The 21810-nt window shown below is 38.1% G+C and overlaps 1 protein-coding gene across 1 annotated transcript in view; it reads left to right on the plus strand.

Annotated features, from left to right (window-relative positions):
* Nucleotides 1–3011: 3011 nt before the first annotated feature.
* LOC306820542 (uncharacterized protein) overlaps nt 3012–21810 on the plus strand; it is a 36180-nt gene continuing 17381 nt past the window's right edge. Inside the window, exon 1 of the transcript XR_013778680.1 lies at nt 3012–3117. The gene's annotated coding sequence lies outside the window, so the exon portion shown is untranslated. The remainder of the gene's footprint in view (nt 3118–21810) is intronic.

The following is a 21810-nucleotide window of genomic DNA, read 5'->3' on the forward strand; positions in this document are numbered from 1 at the left end:
CATGACTTCCTGCAGCGCTTTGGGAATGTGGCATCATCAGATAAGGAACAACAGATGCATAGATTAATCCAAAGTGTGAAATAGAATTGATAATGAACATAGCATGACATGTGATAGTGTTTTACTTCCACAACTTTTAAAAATGAAAACTAAACACTTGAGCCTGGGAATATTGAAAACAAGGAATAAAGTAAAACACTTATCCAGATTAATTTCACAAATAATAAAAAAGCAATCAACATATTCAAGTCAAAGAATGGGAAGAGAGTTGATAACTGGGAAAGCTGGATTTCCTTGGAAGAAATTAGACCTATTTTACATTTGATAAAGGCTTTAAAATAGCTCCAGATAAATACCACACGCATTAGGCTGCAATTGCCATGAGTGCTGAATGTCCACTTCAAGCTCTTGTTTTGTGTCTGAGCTATTCTACAAGTCAGAGAGTGGGAGGGAGAGAGAGAGAGAAAGCAATCAAGCTTTCAACCCACAACATGTTTCTGATGGTGTCTATTCACAGTGCAGTAAAACAGCGCTCTCTTGTGTCTTGAGGAATGTAATGCTGCTGTTTGTATCAAAAAAAACCTGTAAATGAAGAAAGACAGATAAATACTTGAGATTATTTCAAGAAAGCTGAAATACTGCGATGCTGAGGTTGCTGAAAATACAATTTGAAAAGGTTTAGATCCTGCAAAGGATCTTTAAAAAAAAAGTACATATAAAGGATGTTGTAGTCTTTATAAGGCATTAACCTGTCTTATTATTGTAATTAATAATTTTATTAACATTGATAAATTGTCTATAAACTATTAATACGTTTGTATTAATTGCTTATTAATATTTTACAATGAATACATGTGTTTTATAATACTTTAAACACTTGTGAAGTCTGAACATTTGCAGTTCAGATTTGTTATTTTTATTCTTTGAATGTGTAATGATGTATTTTTGTATTTGTATGTTTCGCTGTTTGCTGTTTGTGTGAAACTGTTCATTGTGCTGCTGCCTGTCTTGGCCAGGACACTCTTAAAAACGAGAGAGTGAATCTCAATGAGTTTCTTTCCTGGTTCAATAAACGTTGAATCAATAAATACAATAATTCATGTTAATAACATCTTATTCATGGTTATGACAGGTGTATCAAGTGCGTACATGTATTAGGACATTGTACACATGTTAAATGTGTTTGTATTAACGCTTATTTAGACTTGTTTATGTTTATAAGCATCTTATAAGTGAATCATTAATAATGAAGTACTGCTTTTTAAAAGGCATTAAAGCTGCACTATTATGATGGCCCCGTCCATGGTGTTTTGCCTGGTACTGTTGTTTTGTTTCAGGTTTTGGCGTCATCTGGTGGTTGTTGATGCAATGCCTGCTGGTTGTTGGGAGACACGCCCACCTACCTGTTGATTAAAGCAGCTTTCTGACTCTCTACCTCTAGACAGCCCAGACAAACTACTCTCTGCCATTGTGTTTTGGTGTTGTATGGAATAAACTATTCCCAAAGAAGCAAGTTGACTGTGTGGACCTCCATTAAATGTTATGGCCTACACACGATGGAGTTTTGGTAGAGAAATGAGAAAGTTAGAAAAACGTACTATAACTCTATACACAAACTGTTCTCAGAGAAAAATGTGGTTTCTGGAAAACTGTTGGAAGATAAAATGTTCACAGAGAAGTTATAGTGGGGCGCCCGCAACAGTGAAACAAAAACTCTCCTGCTAGCATTAATCTCTAAACAGTGGCCAGGCACCCATTTTATGATTCAGTCATCCATGAGGTTGCTAATGATCAATACAATTTCAGTGTATTTATTTAAAACTCTGAAAGCTATCTGGCTAACTGTATGCCTCTTTGTGGAGTACACAACAAATATTCAATTCCCCTCTTAACATATCTAAAACCACTTGAATTTCCCTCGGGATCAATAAATCTGTCTGTCTGTCCGTCCGTCCGTCCTTCCGTCCATCTAACTGATAATCTTCAGAACCATCAAAAATCATTTAACTGTGACGTTTTTACTTCTTTTTACTTTTTTCTAAAGAAGAGGTATTTATTTTTTCCAATGCTGCCACACAGTGAGTGTAACTGCACTGACTGCTGCCTACCATGTGTACCCTCTGTACCCTTTTTTACCATCTATTTTACTCCAATAAGGACAACAATTTTATAAAATGAATTAATACAATTCTTAATTGTAGAAGACTTTGAACATGCCAGGGACCAAAAACCCATCAAAGGAAATATTTCAAGTAAGAAGACAGGGAAAGTTTTTATCTGCTTCATATAATTAGACTTGTTTTGGAAAGTGTGGAGTTGCTTCTTGCTTGCCATTAATGTTATGCATTATATTATTATACCCTGTGGTCAAGTTTGGCCATTTCTTTTGATATACCTTGAACTGTAACAGATCATTGCTTGTGTTTTGCGCGTAGAAAAGTGTCATGCTAAATGCTAACACATCACTGTCCCTCCACTAGCTCCATTACTGTTCTCTGTGTTAGTTTTCATTAAGTGACAGTGACTCCCACCCTCAGATCTTTTGAACGATGTTCAGCTGTCTCTCACCTCTCTCCCTCTTTGCATTATCTGTGCCCTGTCTTCCTGCTGCTGTGGATATTTTTTGAATTCCATCAGGTAAATGGAAGAGTTTGATTCACAAGCCAAAAAACAACATGTATTACCAGTATGAATTATTTAGAAAGTCAGGGTGCCTAGGTTAGTTGTTGAAACAATAGACTTAGTGTCTGCTTGGATCTGAATAATTTAGTCAGAAGCTTCTTAGTGCTGTTAGATGAAACATACAGCTTTGTAAACAAACATTTCAAATCATGCCAATACAGTGAAAGTAAAACACCTTCCATTGTTTCTGAACTTATTTATATGAGCTGTCAAGCTAAATAAGTGTATTGCAAACATGTTGTTACATGTGTGAGGCTTCAGCTTTCAATGCAACTCTGAGTTCTGCTTTATGCAGACTGGTGAGGCAACATTCCTCTCTCTGGAAAACACTTTCATAAGCCAAAGTCTCTCCCTCCCCCTTCCTCTTTCGATAAACATCCTGCTGTGCTATTTCCATTTATGTAAGCCACTGCTCAGCTGCAGATTGCAATGCTGGTAAGTACAAACTACATTATATTACGTTAGCTTAACTTTGTTTTTGTGGTTTTGTTTTTTGTGTTGTGCAAAACTGCCAAGCTGGTACAGATATTGGTTCTTTTGAGTGAACTGCTGATCTGCAGAATTGGCCACAGCTTTCTGTTGACTCCGTAAACGCAGGAGAGAGTTTAGGGTTTAGTGAGTCATTTACTGGTGAGTGACACAGTGTGAGCTACTCTTTTGTTGATTTTTGTTCTGATTGTAACAAGCTTGGGTTGTTTTCTCAAGTGGCTACAAGTTGTACTTTGTAATTGGTTTCTGCCTTTTTTCGTCTTAAAGCATTTTGCATGGACAATGTGTTTCCTTATGCAAACACTGAACTTTGACCACATCTGTGTTTGTTGTAAAGTCTGATCTGCAAACATGATAACTGAACTATGAACACCAAAAGCAGAAGCAGAATACTGACAGACATCAGGACGAATCCAGATAGCTTGCAAAAGCTGAGCAGTGACATTCCCAGTGGAACTAAATAAGGGCGCAGCAGCTTGTTGGGTTTGTATCAGCACTCCAAGAAAGATAGCTGGTGTTACCCAGCAGCATTCAAACTCAGTGTTTCAATGGTAACAAACAAACTTACATGTGTATCATATTATCAAATTAGAAGCTCACAGATTTTTTCTTTATCCAATATTTTTTAAAGGAATTGGTCCCAAGTTTCTTCATGAAAACATTTCAATCTCTCTTCCTCTTTTTTTTTTAGTTCTCTAAAATAAGAAAACACTGAATTTAGAGAATCTCATGTGTGGACTTAAAGAACTTCACAGAACTCTAAAAAACAAAAAAGTAATAAAGGAAAGTAAAGGGTAAACTCCTCCCCTCACAGAAAATTGTTGTTAAATACTGTGGTTATTGTTTAGTATCATAAGAACATAAGAAAATGATATGAGTGATAACGCTACAAATAATGATGATATTAAGAATGAGGCACTGATTCCATTTAACATGAGGCCTGATAATTAATAATGGGCACTGGTCAAGTTGTCCTTCGTTTGGAGGTGAGTTTAAAATGTGTAACTCTCATTGTCAATGACACTGTAGCTCCCTATTCAAATAGAAAATACATATTAGACTAGGAAAAATGTTAACTGGTTTACAGCTTATTTTTAATTAATGCCAGTCCATGTAAAGTTGATAATTAGGTATATAATAAATTAGATATGAAGTAAATGTGTTATGGACTAATGCACTATTCAATATACTGTTATAGATTTAAAGAACATAAAACAGTCCATGTTGTAGCTTACAGTCCTGAAGAACACGTATAGAGTACCTCAATAATGAGTCATGAAGTCTGGCAGTAAATGAGCAGTAAAACTTTTTACCCACTCAGAGCAGTCAGGAACCAGATGTGTGCTTAATAACAAAAACTAGTGTTCAGATATTTGCAGAACTGTGATCTAGCATTGTATTTGAGTGAGACCGATGAAGTTTTGCTTAGAGTTGAGCAGTTTGGAGTCATGTTGTTGATACATGAACTTTAAGGTTTCAGATTTGTGAGCAAATTTCAACTATGTGTTTGAAGTGGGAAAACAGTAAGCAAAACTTAAATTATGCTCTCTTCTACATTTAGTGAAGGGCATTTATCATTGTAGAGCTGTGCGTCCACATGCAATGTATATTTGACACCACTAGATAGCACCACTGCTCTAATGTCCAACAGTATTGAGTTTAATTCGGCATCATTCAGAGGTCATGTTCACATTTTAAAGTTAACTGCAAATAAGAGTTCAAATAAACTTCGGATAATTTTTCTGATTTCTTAATAAACCCAAATCAAGTGCAGTGGTTTTGTCATGTTTGGGGTTCTGTGTGCTTTTCCACGTGTGTTTGTTTTGTTTTCCCTGTCTGTCTACTCCCTCTGTGTCTCCCCTTGCCCCCTTAATTGATCATGGGTTTCAGTTTGGCTCACAGGTGTTTGCACTCCAATCAGCTCACTATTTAAGCCGGCTCCTTCCACGCTGCCGGCGCCAGATTATTGTTCTTCCCTCATGGGTTTGTACTCTCTGTGTCAACACCAGTTTTCTTGTGACTCTGTGAATGCTCGTTTTTCCTTGTCGTGTTTTTTTTCTCTCGTGTTTTTTTCTCCCTTTTTTTTCTCTCGTGTTAGTTTCCCAGACCTGCCCTTCCTACAACCTTGTTTTTCCCCCGTCGTCTCGTTCGTCTACGTCTGGCTCAACTTCACGCGTGTTTTGGACTCTGGGTTTTGGGATCACTTTCGAGTCACCTTATATTTCATGTTACACATTATAGTCACATTTGATTTCATGTAACACATTCTTGTCACTTTATATTTCATGTAGTACTTTTATTGACCATTGTCACTCGCTGTTTAATAAATCATTGTTTTGTATATTCTGTCTCTGAGTCGTGCGTCTGGTTCCAAATTCATTCTGACACGTAACAGGGTTCTTGATTAAAGAGATAGTTGTTTACTTGAAGAGAGGTATTTTATAAACGTAACTTCATTCATGGTAGTTAACAGGCATCACAGCAAAAACATGTACATCCTCAGAGTTGTCACACATACTGCGCATGCTCCAACGACTACGGAGACTGTTAAGGGATGAAGATCACCTAGTGCTCTTATCATTACGTCTCCCTTTCTTAATATAAAAGTATTCAACTTTTATGAACAAAACTTTTCCTTTTTTTTTTGAAGTCCCAATTCCTTAACTTAAACAAATCAATAGTATGACACTTTGCTTATAAATTACATCTGTTAAACTTAAGTAAACTCAAGAGTTAACATTACATTTTAGAACTTAAAAAAGGCATTTAAATCTGTTCAATTAGTCTCTCAGGTGGCCTTGTATGCCTTGATGACTTTCTGATGTTCTGTTCTTGAACTGATGCTTCAGGTGACGGAAGTGAGGTTGTTGTTCTTCTGCATCAGTTCTCTGAATCGCTGTTGCTGGTCCCAAAAGATCCTGATGGTTTCTTCTTAGAATAGAACCATTTTCTGATTGGATTGTGTAGGATCATGGTTGGACCTCATCAAGAACTGTTCCTTTCTGTGCCCATGTAGGCCTGTTTTGTCTTTGATCAACACCTGGTCTCCAGTATGAAGTTTAGGTAGTTTCTGTGTTCCTCGGTCATAATCGTACTTCTGCTTTTCCTTTTGCTGTTCTTTAAATCTCTTGACCTTCTCTACTTCTTGTGTTTTCAGCACGTCCTCCTGAATAGGTAGATTCGATCTCAGATGGCGGCCCATGAGAAGGGGCCGCCATACCACACTCCAGTGATGTTGTGCGGTACACCAGTAGACTCTGGTAGAAGTCAGCTCCACTGTCCTTTGCTTTGTGCTAGACTGTGGAAAATGAGGACTCGATGTTGTATGCACAAAATTCCATTCATTCCTCAGCAAAGTTTTTTAATGAAGCACTGTCAAACTGTGGTCCATTATCTGTGAAGACCTTGTTTGATACTCCATGTCTTGAGAATATGGCTTTCAAGGACGTAATCACTGAATCTGCTGTCGTTGTGTGAAGTCTATAAACCTTAGGGTACAGGGAGTAATAGTCAGTAACCACGATGTAGTCTTTTCCATCACTTACAAATAGGTCAGTGCCTACCTTTATATATCTGGTCTGTCAGGCACAGGGTGTGGCTTTAGTGGCTCTGCAGGATTGCTGGCTCGATATTTCAGGCATATCACACAGTTTGACACTTTGTTAGTTACATCTTAATTTAATTTATCCGTGGCCAATACATCCCCTCACTTTTCTATCCCAAGATGTCCTCGATGAATTTTTACAAGCATTTCTCTTCTCAGGCTACTTGGACTGACTATCTTGCTTCTTTTGTACACAATATCATCCACAACCAACAGTTCAGCTCTGCAGTTCCAGTACTCTGCAATATCAGGTGAACAGCTTTGTTTTGTTAGGCCATCCATTTACGATGGCGTTTCTCAGTCTGTTCAGCGCGCAATGTTTTAATGAGTTTCATTTTCACATCGGCAACGGGCATTGCATCTGTTCCCATGTTCACATAAGCGTTTAGGTTGCTGTCAATGTTACTGTTTGTCGTCTCTTTAGGGTCAACAGCTCTGGACAACGTGTCAGCTGTGTACACACAAGTCCCACACACAAGTCCGTCTTTTATGAATGAGTCTTTTTTTTTTAAAGATTTTATTTTAGGCCTTTACGCCTTTATTATAGAGGGAGGAAAGTGGATAGAGGTGGAAATCAGGGAGAGAGAGAGAGTGGGGAGAGACATGTGGGAGATGAGCCACAGGCCAGACGCGAGGACTGAGCCTCGATACATGGGATCGCACACACTGCCGCTGCGCCACCGGCGACCCATATGAATGAGTCTTTTAGTACTCCAAACTCCGATGTTTTACTTCTGTTTCTTAGCTCAGTCAAATACTGATCAATTGTTTCACCTGTCTTCTGTACACGTGAAGAATCTGTGCCTTTCAAAAGTTACATTTCTTTTAGGTACGCAGTAGGCTTCCAAGTTGTCCATTATTTTTCTAAGCTTTATTTTATACTCTTGAGCGGCAAATGTGAAGTTATTGTAAACTTCCAGGGCTTCCTCACCAACAAAATGTGGGAACACGGACGCTTCCATCTTTTCGCTTTTTTCATCAGCGCCAATTATAGACAGATACAATTTCCAGCGTTACCTGCATTTTCTCCAATTTTCAGCCACATTACCTCTCAGCTGGAGGCTAGGTGGAGGCTATAATCGTTAAGGTCACTGTCAATGTTACTGTTTGTCGTCTCTTTAGGGTCAACAGCTCTGGACAACGTGTCAGCTGTGTATATCAGTTTACCTGACATGTACGTGACATCCAATGAGTACCATTGCAGATGTATCATCATTCTCTGGATTCTGAGATGACAGTCATTGAGTGGTTTTCTAAACAATGCAATAAGTAGTTTGTGATCAGTTTTTACACTAATTGCTTTTCCTGATACAAACTGATGGAATCTTTCACAGGCATATGTGATGTTGAGCAACTCTTTTTCTTTTTGTGCATATTGCGTCTCCGCATCTGTCATTGAGCGCGATTCATATGCAATCGGTTGCCAGTGCTCAAGATGTCACCTTCAAATACCAACTCTCTCACTCCAAGCTGACGTTTCTCTTTGTTAAGTTTCAAGTGGGATTTCCTTGTTGCTTCCACGACCTTTCTCAGTCTGTCATCATGTTCAGCTCTCGTGCTTCCCCATATTATGATGTCCTCCATTGAAGTGTCAACACCGTCCAGGTGCTCATGAATCATGTGAATCGTCTTGTGATAGACTTCAGGAGCTCAAGCATTGCCAAATGGCAAACGGAGAAATCTGTACCTGCCAAAAGGGGTATTGAATGTACACAACTTGGAGCTTGCAGTATCCAGCTTGAGTTGCCAAAATCCTGATGATGCATCTAGCTTGCTGAAGCACCCTGCATTTGCATACTCTGACATAATTTCTTCTCTTGTGGGGAGTTTGAAGTGTTCTCTCTTTATTGCTCTGTTTAGATCTCGTGGATCCATGCAGACTCTTTGCTTACCATTCTTTTTCTCTACGATGACACGAGAACTCAGCCACTCAGTTGGCTCATCAAACTTTTCAATGACATTTAAACTTTCCATCCTGTCTAACTCTTGATGAATGACTGGTGGTACATTTTTATCTACTCTGATCGTGTGTTCCCCAGGAAGACAACCAAGACCCTGAAAAAAGGTCACTGTAATCTGTCATGAGTTCATCATAGTCTGTACCCCCTCCCTTCTCGACCACATGAACTCTTCGTACCAGGTTCAGTCTCACACAGGCAGATACACCTAGTATGTGTTGCACATATTGTGTTACCACTACAAATGCAAGTGCATACTGTTTGTTCTTGTGCCTCACTTTCCCTTGTGTGGCGTGCAGTTTAGGTCTGGTCCTTATCTTCTTGAATGCAGTCTCTGATATTACATTGGCTTGAGCTCCTGTAACAAGCTTGAGTGGCAGATGAATGTCATTCACTTTAAGTGTCATTATCCAGTCTTTTTTGTCTGTTTCATCTTTTGGTAAGCTTGGCTTTTACAGCACCGTGCAAAATGGTTGTTCATGTTGCAGTTTTTGCATATCTTGCCGTACACAGGGCATTTCCTGGAATGCTGCTGTGTAAAGAAGCCACATCGTCCACATGCTCTTCCATGTCCTTCTCTGTTATTTTGTTTTATGTCGTGTTTTGCCTCTGGAAAGCCACTCCTCTTGCTCATACCTTTGTGCATGTCTTTTTTCATTGTATCAACACTACACGTTTCACTGAACAGCTCTTTTGCTTGTGTTTTTACTGTCTCTGCTGCTCTACACAACATCAATGCTTTTTCCAGATCCAAATCTTGCTCTCTTAATCGTCTTTGCCGAAGACAATTATCTGGAATCCCACACACAAGTCTGTCTTTTATTAATGAGTCTTGTAGTACTCCAAACTCCTATGTTTGACTTCTGTTTCTTAGCTCAGTCAAATACTAATCAATTGTTTCACCTGGCTTCTGTACACGTGAAGAATCTGTGCCTTTCAAAAGTTACAACTCTTTTAGGTATGCAGTAGGCTTCCAAGTTGTCCATTATTTTTTTAAGCTTTATTTTATACTCTTGAGCGGCAAATGTGAAGTTATTGTAAACTGCCAGGGCTTCCTCACCAACAAAATGTAGGAACTTACTACTTTGCACAGGAGGTGTGATGTGTCCTCTGTGGCATACAAGCATGACACTCGGGCCATTGTTGCGCATCAGTCGGCATCAAAGATTCAGAGCGTCCTACAGGCAGTGAAGCAGCAGGGGGCTGTAGAAGGAGGATATGAGTGCACTATGAAGATGAGCGCACCGGAGGGAACGTCATGTTGAAATTCTTTAGAATTAGGGATGGCAATTTACAGTTATCTCTGTACTCAAGTACTCTAATTACCTAATAAAAGAGTACTCGAGTACTCACAGATGATTACTTTTTGCATTATTATTATTTTTGATCATATAAAAAAAACTTGCATCAGGCGCAAGATTTTTTATGCTTGTAAATGCCTGTAAAATGACAAACACCCAGTACAATGCCCCTGTGCCTGTTATTCCTGTAAAAAATCAAAAATAAAAAATCAAAAAATCAAATAAATAAATAGCCAGCAGGCTAACAACGTGTGCTAACAGGGCTAGCTAATGATGTGACGTGAGACTGCCTGTTACGGTCTCCGCTGTTTTCCAATTCAGTTTTAAGCAAACTAATGTTTCTATGGTTGGCAATTTGAACGAAAGATGTAGCAGACAGTTCTGTATTTGTTGTCTTATTTGTCCCTTGAGAGTTGCCGTAGCTGCTTATTGTTTTTGTTGACATCTGGCTCGTGTGTACTGAAGCTGAAGCCATGGCCGGAGAAGTCATGCGTTTGTATCCCGTTAATTATTTTCCTTGCTAGTATATTCAGTGAGGCAAAAATAAATAGTTGGGTCACAAGAATAACGCTGTATGAGCCAAAAGCAGCGCTTGCACTGGTGCGTGAGTAATTACTTGGAACTCGAATAATCGAGTCAGCAGCGAGTGCTCGTTCCGATCCCTATTTAGAATGCAGAGGCTGTAAATAGGCAACAATACACAGTAGTATAATCATGGTGTTTCTCTTCGTTAACGATTATTGAATGGGAATACAAATAAATGCATTCCATTTATTTTTGTCATTCCAAACATGTTAACATGTGGGGAGAAAAAAAACAATCTTTATCTCTTCTTTTATTGAAGAAATAAAGGAGGTGTCCAAGAAAGCCAAGAAACAGCAGGACGGAGGAGGAGGAGGGAAGCAGTAGAGCCGTGTCTCCTACTAACTACAATCGTTATTGTAGTTAGCATGTTGGATTAGCATGTTGGATTAGCATGGTCCTTTGAAATGTTTTAAATCAGACACCGTCAAAATCACCAAAATTTTTGTCAGGCAAAGTAAATCGCAATGAGTGTACAAACTTAACTTTGCATTTTTATCACTCTGTATTTTGAACGGAAGGACAAAAATGCACCATATTGAAAACGAGGCAAACGTACTAAATGGACAATGCGTGTTGTCTTGCTCATATAAAAAACACAATCCTCACTGCGTGCCCTTAGTAGACACTTTTTTCTTATTGTTTTTAAACCTTTTTTTTAATCCAACCAACTCATAGTTATTTTTCTTTTTATATGTAAAATTTCTGACCTACAAGTACACTAAAGGACATGATCCCCAATAGTAACACATTTGCTTCTACAATTTCAACCTTTGTCTTGTTTTTTATTGCTTTCTTCTCATGCCAGTTTGAGAATGTTGTGGGAGTACTGTTGAATGAAAACTGCTTACACAGTCATATCAGATACGACTACAAACCCCATGACTCAATACTGAGTCATAAGGGCTTTAAAATTGAAGTTGAAGTTTATTTTGAATCATGTGTACAGAACAGAGTATTCACACAAGAAAACAATCAAAAATGTACATGTATATTCGTTTGTATAAATAAAATTAAATGAAAAGAACAATGTATGTCATATGTCACATATGTATATATACATTTATATATGTATTTAAATAAATTATAAGTACACATGCTTTAAAATGACCTTGATTGAAAATGTTGGTGGGCTGGTTGATACATACTGTATTTTACAGTGAGCTGAAAACAGATGCCTCTCTGTTGTATGCTCCTGCAGATAATATAATTAGCTGTTGAGCATTTCATCACACCCTGTCATATGAAAGACAACTTTCTAAATTTCACCTTCTAAATCTGTGGGATTAGCACTCCTCTCTGTGGTTTTACTAACAGGGTGTGATTCACCTCAATCATATCCTCTCTCTTTGTCTGTCTGTCAAGCTGTAGATCCTTTCTGATACTTTGGTGGTAGAAGTACTTAAATAAAGATTAAGATCTGAGTTCTTACAACCACATAAGACTACTCAACATTCAAGGTGACATGCAGACTGTTGTCATGTGAAATGCTGGATTTTAAGTCAAATAGAACAAAGATAAAGAAGAAGACAAAGACACAGCGTGTTTAATAAGCATTAAACTCACTCTCTTCATTAAAAAAAAAATAGGGACAGTGGAATTAACAAACATTTGCCATATTGTAACTTTAATATTATTTTCCATCTGTTGTCCCTTGGCTGGTTGGTGGCAGACTCAAATACAAAACTACATAACCACAAAACAAATGGCGGATCAGAATTCCTTCATTCTTAGGGAAATATAATATTTTTATCCCAGTGTTTGATTTGTCTTTGCCGTATTCTCATGCAGAAGCACAAGTGGCATGACACGTTAATAAAAATTGCAAAGCTTCACAAACACATGCGAAGCCTGTTATACAACATACACCTTGCTGGCTACACAACTGTAACTATACCACAAATACCGGCTCCATATAGAAACTTTGCCAAACCATTATACCTTCAGGGCATAGTGGTAAAGACAGGATAGAATGTTTACAGAGAAGTTTTGGAGCAAAGAACAGCACAAACAAACAGCACTGTGTTTGTGTTGTGTTTTCTGTGTTTGTATTTATAAACTTTTTTTAGATTGCAACTTTGCTTTAGCATCTACACGCGGCTCTGCCTTCATAATGTGATATTTGTGTCTTATAAATAAACACACAATCAGATATCTGCATGTCTGTGGCGCTACCTCAGCAGATTTACTGTCTGTGAAATGAAGGAAGTACACAGAAAAAAAAAACATGTACTGTATCAGTGACACACACACGTACGCACACACACTGGAAAGAGAGAGGGAAAAAAAAGTTATTAGTCATCTCAGCAGGATGAATAGACTGTGTACAAAGTGAGGGATGGGGTAGTGAAGAACATTGCTCAGTCAGAGAAGAACATAAAGGAGAAGAGAAATGACATGTTTGGAGTACTGTGGGAGCAGAAACAAATACAGTATATACAGCAGCTATTAAAAGGGTCACAGTTAATTCTTTATAACCACAACATAGAAACAACAGCTATGTCTGGGACTGTCACTTTCTCCAACCTTTACATTATGAATTTTAGCAACTAAACGTCTTTTATTGTTTTATTTGAATCCTGTAAAAAGTAGCAAGTAGGGCTGCATTATGTTGAAGGAAAAAAAACAAAACAAGTATTGCAATTTCTTTTCTTTATGTGATATATTTTATCATGTAAACAAAAACAGTCGTTTTGAACGGTTCTAATGACAGGGGCTGTCACCATGGGCATCGGTCAGAATGCCTTTTTCAGGACAATGAGACTGGATATTAGTTCAAATGGTTTATTTGATCAGCTACAGAGGTACAAATATAACAGAAAACACAAGTGAAATGTTGACCATGGTGCTGAAAGAAAAAATAATATTAGAACAACAAACAAGTCAACCAAAAGTTACTTTCTAAAGGAAATAATGATAAAGTAGTTAAGATGTATTAAAGTGGACCAGATAACTAACAGTAATGAAAAAAACACCGTACCATTACTGTGACCCTGTGTGGCGATCCCAATGTGAGTGCCAGAAGTGCGGTCTTAAATGAGCTGTGAACAGGTGACATCAATCTGTGCATCTTCACTGTTTTAAGGATTTGACTATGCTTAAATATCACGATGCATCCTCAATTTTATATTTTTCGGCACACAGCTTTCCATCAATGGAGACAAGCAGCCAGATAAATATCAACTCCCATTTTCTATCAAGGAGACGCTTTAGAAATCAATGTCAACATTAATGTCTTTACATAACATTAAAAGCAGCCACAGTAAGATCACATCTGCTTCCCTAGAGCATGGGCGGGCAAAATATAATTTCCATTTCTAATTTACGCTCGCTTACTCTGTACAAAAGTGTGTGTCTTTTTGGGGTTTCTAACGGTCAAAAAATATTTTTCTAATGAATGCACTATTGTCAACAAACAATAACATTCCAATTTAGTGACCAATGTATTTAATTATTAATTATTGATGACCATATTTGAGGTCATCCCTGTTCCTCAGGTCCCATGTTTCCCGATCGGGAACAGGGAACATAGGACCCTTTTATTCAAAAAGGGTCCTATGTTCCCCAATATTCAATGTACCTGTTTTTTTTTTGTTTTTTTTTGTCAATAGTTTTAATGCGTGTCTTGGATAGATGGTGGCACTCTTTCATTTTAAGTTGATATTTTTCGGGGGGAAGGTCTCTGGGCAGAGGCTGTTGGCATGCGTTGGTATGGATCAGCTTGTGCTAAGTGAACCTGGAATTTGATCTCTGATCATGTGGAGAGACGGAGGGAATTCCCTCTGCTCTGCTCTTTATGCTAGGTTTGGGCAGTGTCTGTTTACCTTGAAGATGTCCTTACAGAACAGCAGACACAGACAAGATGTCCGCCACTTATTCATTAAAGGGCCCCACACTTTAATTCAGAATCAGAATTGTTTTTCTATTGCCAGGTACATTTATTTATTCAAGGAATTTGTCTTGGTGTATTTATGCGAATTCCATGGGATGAATAATAACTTTAGCCAAATCTTAATGGGGGATTGATTTATTTCATGACTTTCTCAGTCTGCAGTAGGCTGAGGGAGGTATTCCATTGTATGTTGAAGTGTTGTTCCTCCCATAGTAAAACTGATTTTTGATTGTTTTAATTTGAGATGGCCCTTTTCAGGATTATCATGGCTTTTGTTTTTTGGAGGTTGATGGCAAGTGCACAGTTGTGACAGAAAGTTTCAAGCAGTGAGAGATTCTGCTGTAAGCCATCTTCTGTTGGAGACAGCAGAAACAGATCATCTATTAATAAAGATATTGGAGAGGTTAATGGACAAGTTGCATCCCTTACAAAGCTGTCTCCCTTTTTTAAAAGAACTCTGATCTTTTGTGTCCTATTTTTGAGAAGAATTCATTGTTAGAGTTTTTGGATTTGATTAAGTCATACAGTAATTAGCCTCCAATGCCACACTCAGACAATCACAGTCAAATCAGTCAGACAATGCAACTCTATTAAGTGTCTGACTACTCTATTCAGTGTTAGCATTTGAAAAGATTCATGTAATACTATATAATATGTGTCATTGAGGGTGTAAACTAAAATACAGGGCAGGTTTAAGGACAGAGAAAGACTGGCAGGCCTGAGATGTCATTTTCAGTTGACAAGAGGACACAAGCTCATCTGTTTTTTTTCTCAGCAATTGTTCCTCTAATGAGTAATATCTATGGTTCAAATAAGGAGAAAGGGAGTGGGCAAGAAGTTGGCAGGTCCTCAACAGCAGCCATAGCAGGAATTTACACACACAAAAACCAACATGAATCACTGTTCACGTGTAACATGTTTTCATGTGTTCTGTGGTTTGTGTGTTTGGTGGGAGAGATATGGAAGAGCTCTGACATGAAGTATGTGGGTCATGTCGACTCTAAACTCATACATGTTATGTTTTAAGATGATGCAGCTTCTGTCTCAGGCACAGACTATTGAGCTTAGCTTTTTAGTTATTTTTGTTCAATTGATTTGTACTTTGATCCAACTTCTCTGTTGTTGGTTAGAGTGACACTGAAGAAATGGCAACTATGGACAATTATGTCCCATCCACATCACACATTTTAATTGTCATCACAGGGCAAAAAGGTCAGCCCTTTTTGTTTCTAAGGCTCTTTAACTGTTTACAGGTCTCTTTTAATCAGCACATGTTTTTCTCTCCTTCACAGGTTATGTACATTTATGCTATATAAGTTTAAGTCTAATGCTAATGTTAACTGCACAGGTTTAACTTGTAATTATGTTTACTCTTAGTCACATAGGGGCTCCTAAATCTTGTTTGGGGGATTATTGTATACAGAGGGGAGGGGGGACAGCGGGTGTGTATTGTATCTATCTATCTATCTATCTATCTATCTATCTATCTATCTATCTATTTATCTATCTATCTATCTATCTATCTATCTATCTATCTATCTATCTATCTATCTATCTATCTATCTGAGGCGCTCCACCTACATGATAAACTACAGCAAGGATCTTCCTCTGGCCCAGGGAATCAAGTTTGAATAAAGCCATCAAGTTAAGGGATATGATGAAAAACACACTAATATTTTAGAGTCAAAGTGTGGCTGAGTAGATACTAGGTATTTGTCATTGCATTTTTGATTTAAAAAAGGTCAGTATGAATTCAGGCAAACATTGGAATATGTTTTATGTGTTAGTTATTCCTAGATGAAATATTTCTGCGGTAGTTACATTGGTTGTTCATCCTGGTTCATCCTTTACCTGCTTTTTGTACACATAACGATGAGCATGGTCTTGTTACCTGCTCTTTTGTTTATGTTAACAGACAAAGAGTAAGGTCCTTTACCTGCTTTTATGAAGTGTCTCGAGATAACACCTGATATGAATTGACCCTATACAAATAAAGATTGATAATTGTAATTACTGCCAATTTAAATGTGAAAACAGGGAAGATAAGTGAATTCACTTTGGTGAGGATTAAGGAAAGGATTCATATTTTTTGAGCCTCCCCTTCTTTAAACTCTGTTTTTTGACGTTCCATGTTTCCTCTTTTTCTGCACATACAGTATATACATGCAGGACCCTATAATTGTTTTAATGTAAAGTGAAATAATCACCCACAGAAAGTCAGTCACCTTTATAGATAACTAAAGTAGAGATTTCAAAAACTTTACATGTCATATGTGTTATAGAAAATTACAAAAGAAACTCCTCTTCATGTTGGCATGTGTCAACATTTTATTGTTATGGCATAGTATAAGGCCATACCAGCATATGTTGAAAAACAAGTGCATTGTATTTGCAAGGAAAATACTAGATTCTCTCAATGTATTTGCTATAAAGAAGATTATGTGATGCATTTATAAGAATATCTCACTGACATGTATAACAGTGACAATGAGGTGTCATTATGATGAGGATGTGAGAGACAATGTAAATACCCGCAAGTTGTTGTGACATTTTAAATGTGTTGTGCTCAAAGTGTGTTACCTTTCAATATTTCTGTCAGAGGAATTGCTTCTCAGACTCTTAGAAGCAGTGAGGTGCATTAATGAGGAATGAGCATGTGCTTGTGTAGATGGCCGTCATGAGTCAAGATTTGCGACTCTTAATGGGAAGTTTTCTTCTGTCATGTTATGACGGCTTAAGCTGGGTCATTGTAATACAGCAATAGGTAAGGTCTTTTACCTGCTCTTTTGTAATATTCATAGACAAAGAGTAAGGTCCTTTACCTGCTTTTTGTTAAATGTCTTGAGATAACGCTTGTTATGAATTGATAACAAGATAGAGGAGAACCAGGTAGGGAGAGACGAGGCCTGAGAGAGACACATACATTTGTAGAGAGGTGTGGTGAGAGAACCGTTTTCGCTCTGCCCTTTGAACCGAACCGCTCGGTGGAAATTTAAAATCATGTGGGACACATGACGTGTCCTCCCCCTCTCGATCAGCTCCATGATCTAATGCCCCTTTCCACCGAGCAGTTAGGTCCAGTTCGTCTCGGTACGGCGTGCATTTTGCAGCATTTCCATAGACTAATCCCGGGAAAAGATTCCCAAATAACCGTCCTACTTTTTGAGACCCTTCCGTCGGGGTGCCAAGAATATCGAGCCGACCTGAAAAGGTGGAGCTAAACACTGCAGTCCGTTGATTGGTCCAAAGAATTGTCCTGTGAATCTTCCCGTGTGAGAGCGGCGTATAAAACAAAACCCTGATTCGGACGATCTATAAGGGGGTTTCAACGACAGAAATGTTTATGAGTTGGTAATTACATCACAGACGTATCGAAAGAAAATAGCTCAAGCTGTCACAAAAACAAAAGCTGTCAGAAGAGATGACATGTTGCATGATCACAGAGATAAGTGTAATGCTCATGTGGAGGCGTATACTCCCAGACATAGAAATAGCTTGACCACTTTCAACATTGTTACATATTGTACATGTTAATCTTTGATGTGCATAGTGCAATACAAACATCTGTATATGCTCGACAGTATCATCCACAGGAGTGGAAACTAAGACAATATGTCACAGTTTGTAAAAGAAGACACAAACGTCACAATATTGTCAAGAGTAGAAGACAGAACACAGACTGTGTAACGACCTGCCCGACCACCCGAAGGCCCCACAGACTACAGCTGCTTTTAAACGAAGCCTAAAGACTCAGCTTTTTAAAAGGCCTTCTGTTAATTTTTCCCATGTATGTTTTATATGTTTTAACAACTACTTTATTCTACTAACTATGTAAACTATGTAAAATGTATCATTATTAAATGTATACACAGATATCATCAATCGATAAAATAAAAATAAAATTAGTTACAGGAAAAGGCCAGAACTAAAATCATGTTTTTATTATAACAATATTTGAAAGTTTTCTTCCAATCACTTGCTGTGTTTTATTGTTATTGTCTTGATTATGATTTTTTTTTTTTTTTTTGAGTTTTTGTTCTTGTGAAGCCAAAAACAATTTTCCACATTTTGGAAGAATAAAGTTCTATTATTTTCTTTAACCCCAACTCTGGACATTACAGATGTTGTCTGGGATCCCCTAATCAAGGCATGTTGTGCTAGCAGGTTGGGATAAGTCTGCAGCTCGCAGGATTGGGGCTAAAAGTCTACGGTTCTGGGGAAGAAGATTGGCTTCCTGGTTGGGTGAGGGTTGTGGTTGTGGTTAGCTGCTAGAGCTGAGACAGCAGCAGCCTCCTGACAAAATGTGATTGATGTGGAGACCAGCAGTGCCTCTTTAAGCTAAAGGGCGTTCTTACTTCTCACACAAAGGGAGCAGCTGCGGTGTGAAACATTGCCACATTGCAGACTATCTGAAAGGTAATTTCCAAACCACTTGCAGCTATTGTTATCTAAGCCAAGTTTGTCAACTCTGTCAAAGGCCTTAGATAAATCAATGAAAGGTGCTACACAGGTTTTTTTCATTATCTAGTGCTGTGAAAAAATGGAGTATGTATGGAAGGACATCAAAAATACAACTTATTTTAATTGGGGTTTTTTTTGCAAGATGTAATAGTTTTGAGATTTTTGAGAAAAATCTAGAAGATTAGGGTGGGAATAGGGTGAGCTGAATAAAATGGAGGGTGTCAGACAGAACAGGGCCTTGTTGTCCTTGTAAGTAGTCCTTGCCCCTTTGTGTGGTGTTGTATGATGATACTCAAATCTCTTAGAGGAAACGGTGTTGTAGTCACCTATAACACCGATACAGTAACACAGAGATTAATAACTTGACAACCTTATGATGCAGGTGATTTAGTGGTTGAGGTCAATTGACAAAAAGGTTTGAAAAATTCACAAATGCAGCACTCTTCATAAACACATTCATAGGTCCACTTGTAGGCTCCAAACACAGAGACTTAACTGTTCAAGCTGAGTAATAAGTTCAATGGGGCAGAAATCCTGACAGGAAGTTATCAAGGAATCTTTTTGCGTTTTGAAACGGACCTCTTTATGACCTACAAAAGCGAACAAGACAGTTGGCAAATGACTATCTATATTTTTGTCATGATTTGGTCTTGTTTAGTTTTTGTATTTTGTCTATTTTAGTTTAAGTTACCTTGTTTTAGTTTCTCCAGCCTATAGTGTTGTTTGTTTCCATTGTGTGCAGGGGTTGATTACCGCACCAATTTACTGGACCCAAGGGCTCAGAGGGCCCCTAAGCCAGAGCTTCTGTGTGAAGTCACTATTAGACTAAACTTTATTGATCCTTTGGGATGACTCCCTCAGGAAATGTATTACTTCTAATGTTGCATAGTTGTAGGACTCATTAATTGTTATCAATAGCAGGGTGCAAAAAGTCCTACCAAAAATACTAAAGGAATAGCCTGAATATAAGCCTTTTAATCATCATTGACCCCTGAACTATGTTGAGAAATAAAGATAAGCAAGTGCGAAACAGCAGCAATAGCCAGTAGCCCGCCCATCTGTCTAGACTAGAGAACATCATAAGGAGCCCCTCATAACTGGTAAGATGTTCGACCGCACAATGTGAGATAATAATTTAATTAATCTATTAGTCTAACAAAATCAGCGAGAGTTAAAAGCAAAACTATAACAATAAAGCTCACTCTGTATTTATGTGTCTCTGTGTCTTTGCCACTCTGCAGTGCACACTCGTTATGAAATGAAACACCTAATATTGCATATTAAACTATTGCAGATTGTCCCTTTAAATTGCTGAATATGATGAGACAATTTTCTCCCAACCCTTATGTAAATTCTGTTTTGTTTCAATACAAATTCATTTATGTTGTAGCCCGTGTTTCTTGTCTTGTATTTTACTCATGCCTTGCACTGTCTTCACATGGTAAATGGTGAATGGACTTGAGCTTGTATAACGCTTTTCTAGTCTTCTGACTACTCAAAGCACTTTTAAACCGCAGATCACACCTACCCATTCACTGGTTATGTGGCCCATCCATTCACGCGCATACGCCCCTGACGCAGCAGGGACATGTCCGATGTCCGACTTAACCCCAAACTCCTGCGACATGTTGCATGGGGATCGAACCCTTGACCTTCCAGTTGAGGGACGACGACTTTACCAACTGAGCACAGCCAGCACACAGCCGCCCCAAATACACGTTTCTTGTTGGTCTCACCTGTGTTTGGTTGTCCGCTCTATTTAGTCTGTGTGAGATGCAGTCGGGCTCCATATCCTCAAAGTTTTCTTTAGTTTAGAAAAATATCTAGTACATGTTGGGAGCTATGCCTGTCAGGTTACTGATGAGAAGTTGGTATCCAGTTTAAGTATAGGCTACCCAGCAAGCATTTCTCCTCGAAAAGATGACAATGCATTTTTAAAAAGACATTTAAACTGGCTCAAAAACAAGTTAAATAAAATATGTTGCATAAATATCTAGGTTTTGACCAAGAAATCTGTGTCTGTCAGAAGACTCATCACACATTTATAAGTAGCCTATGAACTCCTCTTGAATATACTACAATACTTAGTTATGTTAGACGTAGATTAAAAGACATCACTTATGTGTAACAGGATTTTTTTTACGAAACAACAAATCTCCTGTATGAAGCTTTTTCTGGTGTTGCAATTTGCAGGTCCCTGCGCATTTGAGCCACAGTCGGCTCCGCGTAGGCAGAGACCAGCGAAAGCATGATTTCTTACGTTTTAGACAAGGCCAAAAGGACAGTTTCTACTGACTAAAAGATTTCATTTTGAATTGTCTATAATTATTTATTATTATTAAACAGTTTGGACTGAACCTAGCCTGTATTTAGACAACGAACTCTGTATTTTATAAACGGATATTTATGTGTCAGGATACTGAAAATGATTGATTAGAATCTAAATGATGAAACGTTCAGAAGATAAATAAGTGAGAATATAAAACGGACTCCTCTTCATCAGACTCTTTTTAATCCCAGCTCATCACAGAGCGACTCTTTACAAACTCACTGATGTTCATCATCTGTTTAAATGTCCCACGCTCCGTTTAGCCTCTTTTTAATGTCCGTCTTTTCTCCGGTATTGTTTAGCTGAACGGCCCTAAACCGTTTCCCATTCATTCTCTATGGTAGTGCTAAAACACTACGGATGTAATATACTTTTAGCTACTACGGCTTCTTGGCGCTGTCCCAAGTTTATTTCAGGATTCGCGCAGCCTCAGAATCTTTTATTCGCCTCTGACCTCGGTGGAAACAAGACGACATTCTCTTTTTTCAATCTCTTCACGGAGTTATCATTAA

This window comes from Symphodus melops (genome assembly GCF_947650265.1).
Source record: "Symphodus melops genome assembly, chromosome: 2".
NCBI lineage: Eukaryota > Metazoa > Chordata > Actinopteri > Labriformes > Labridae > Symphodus > Symphodus melops.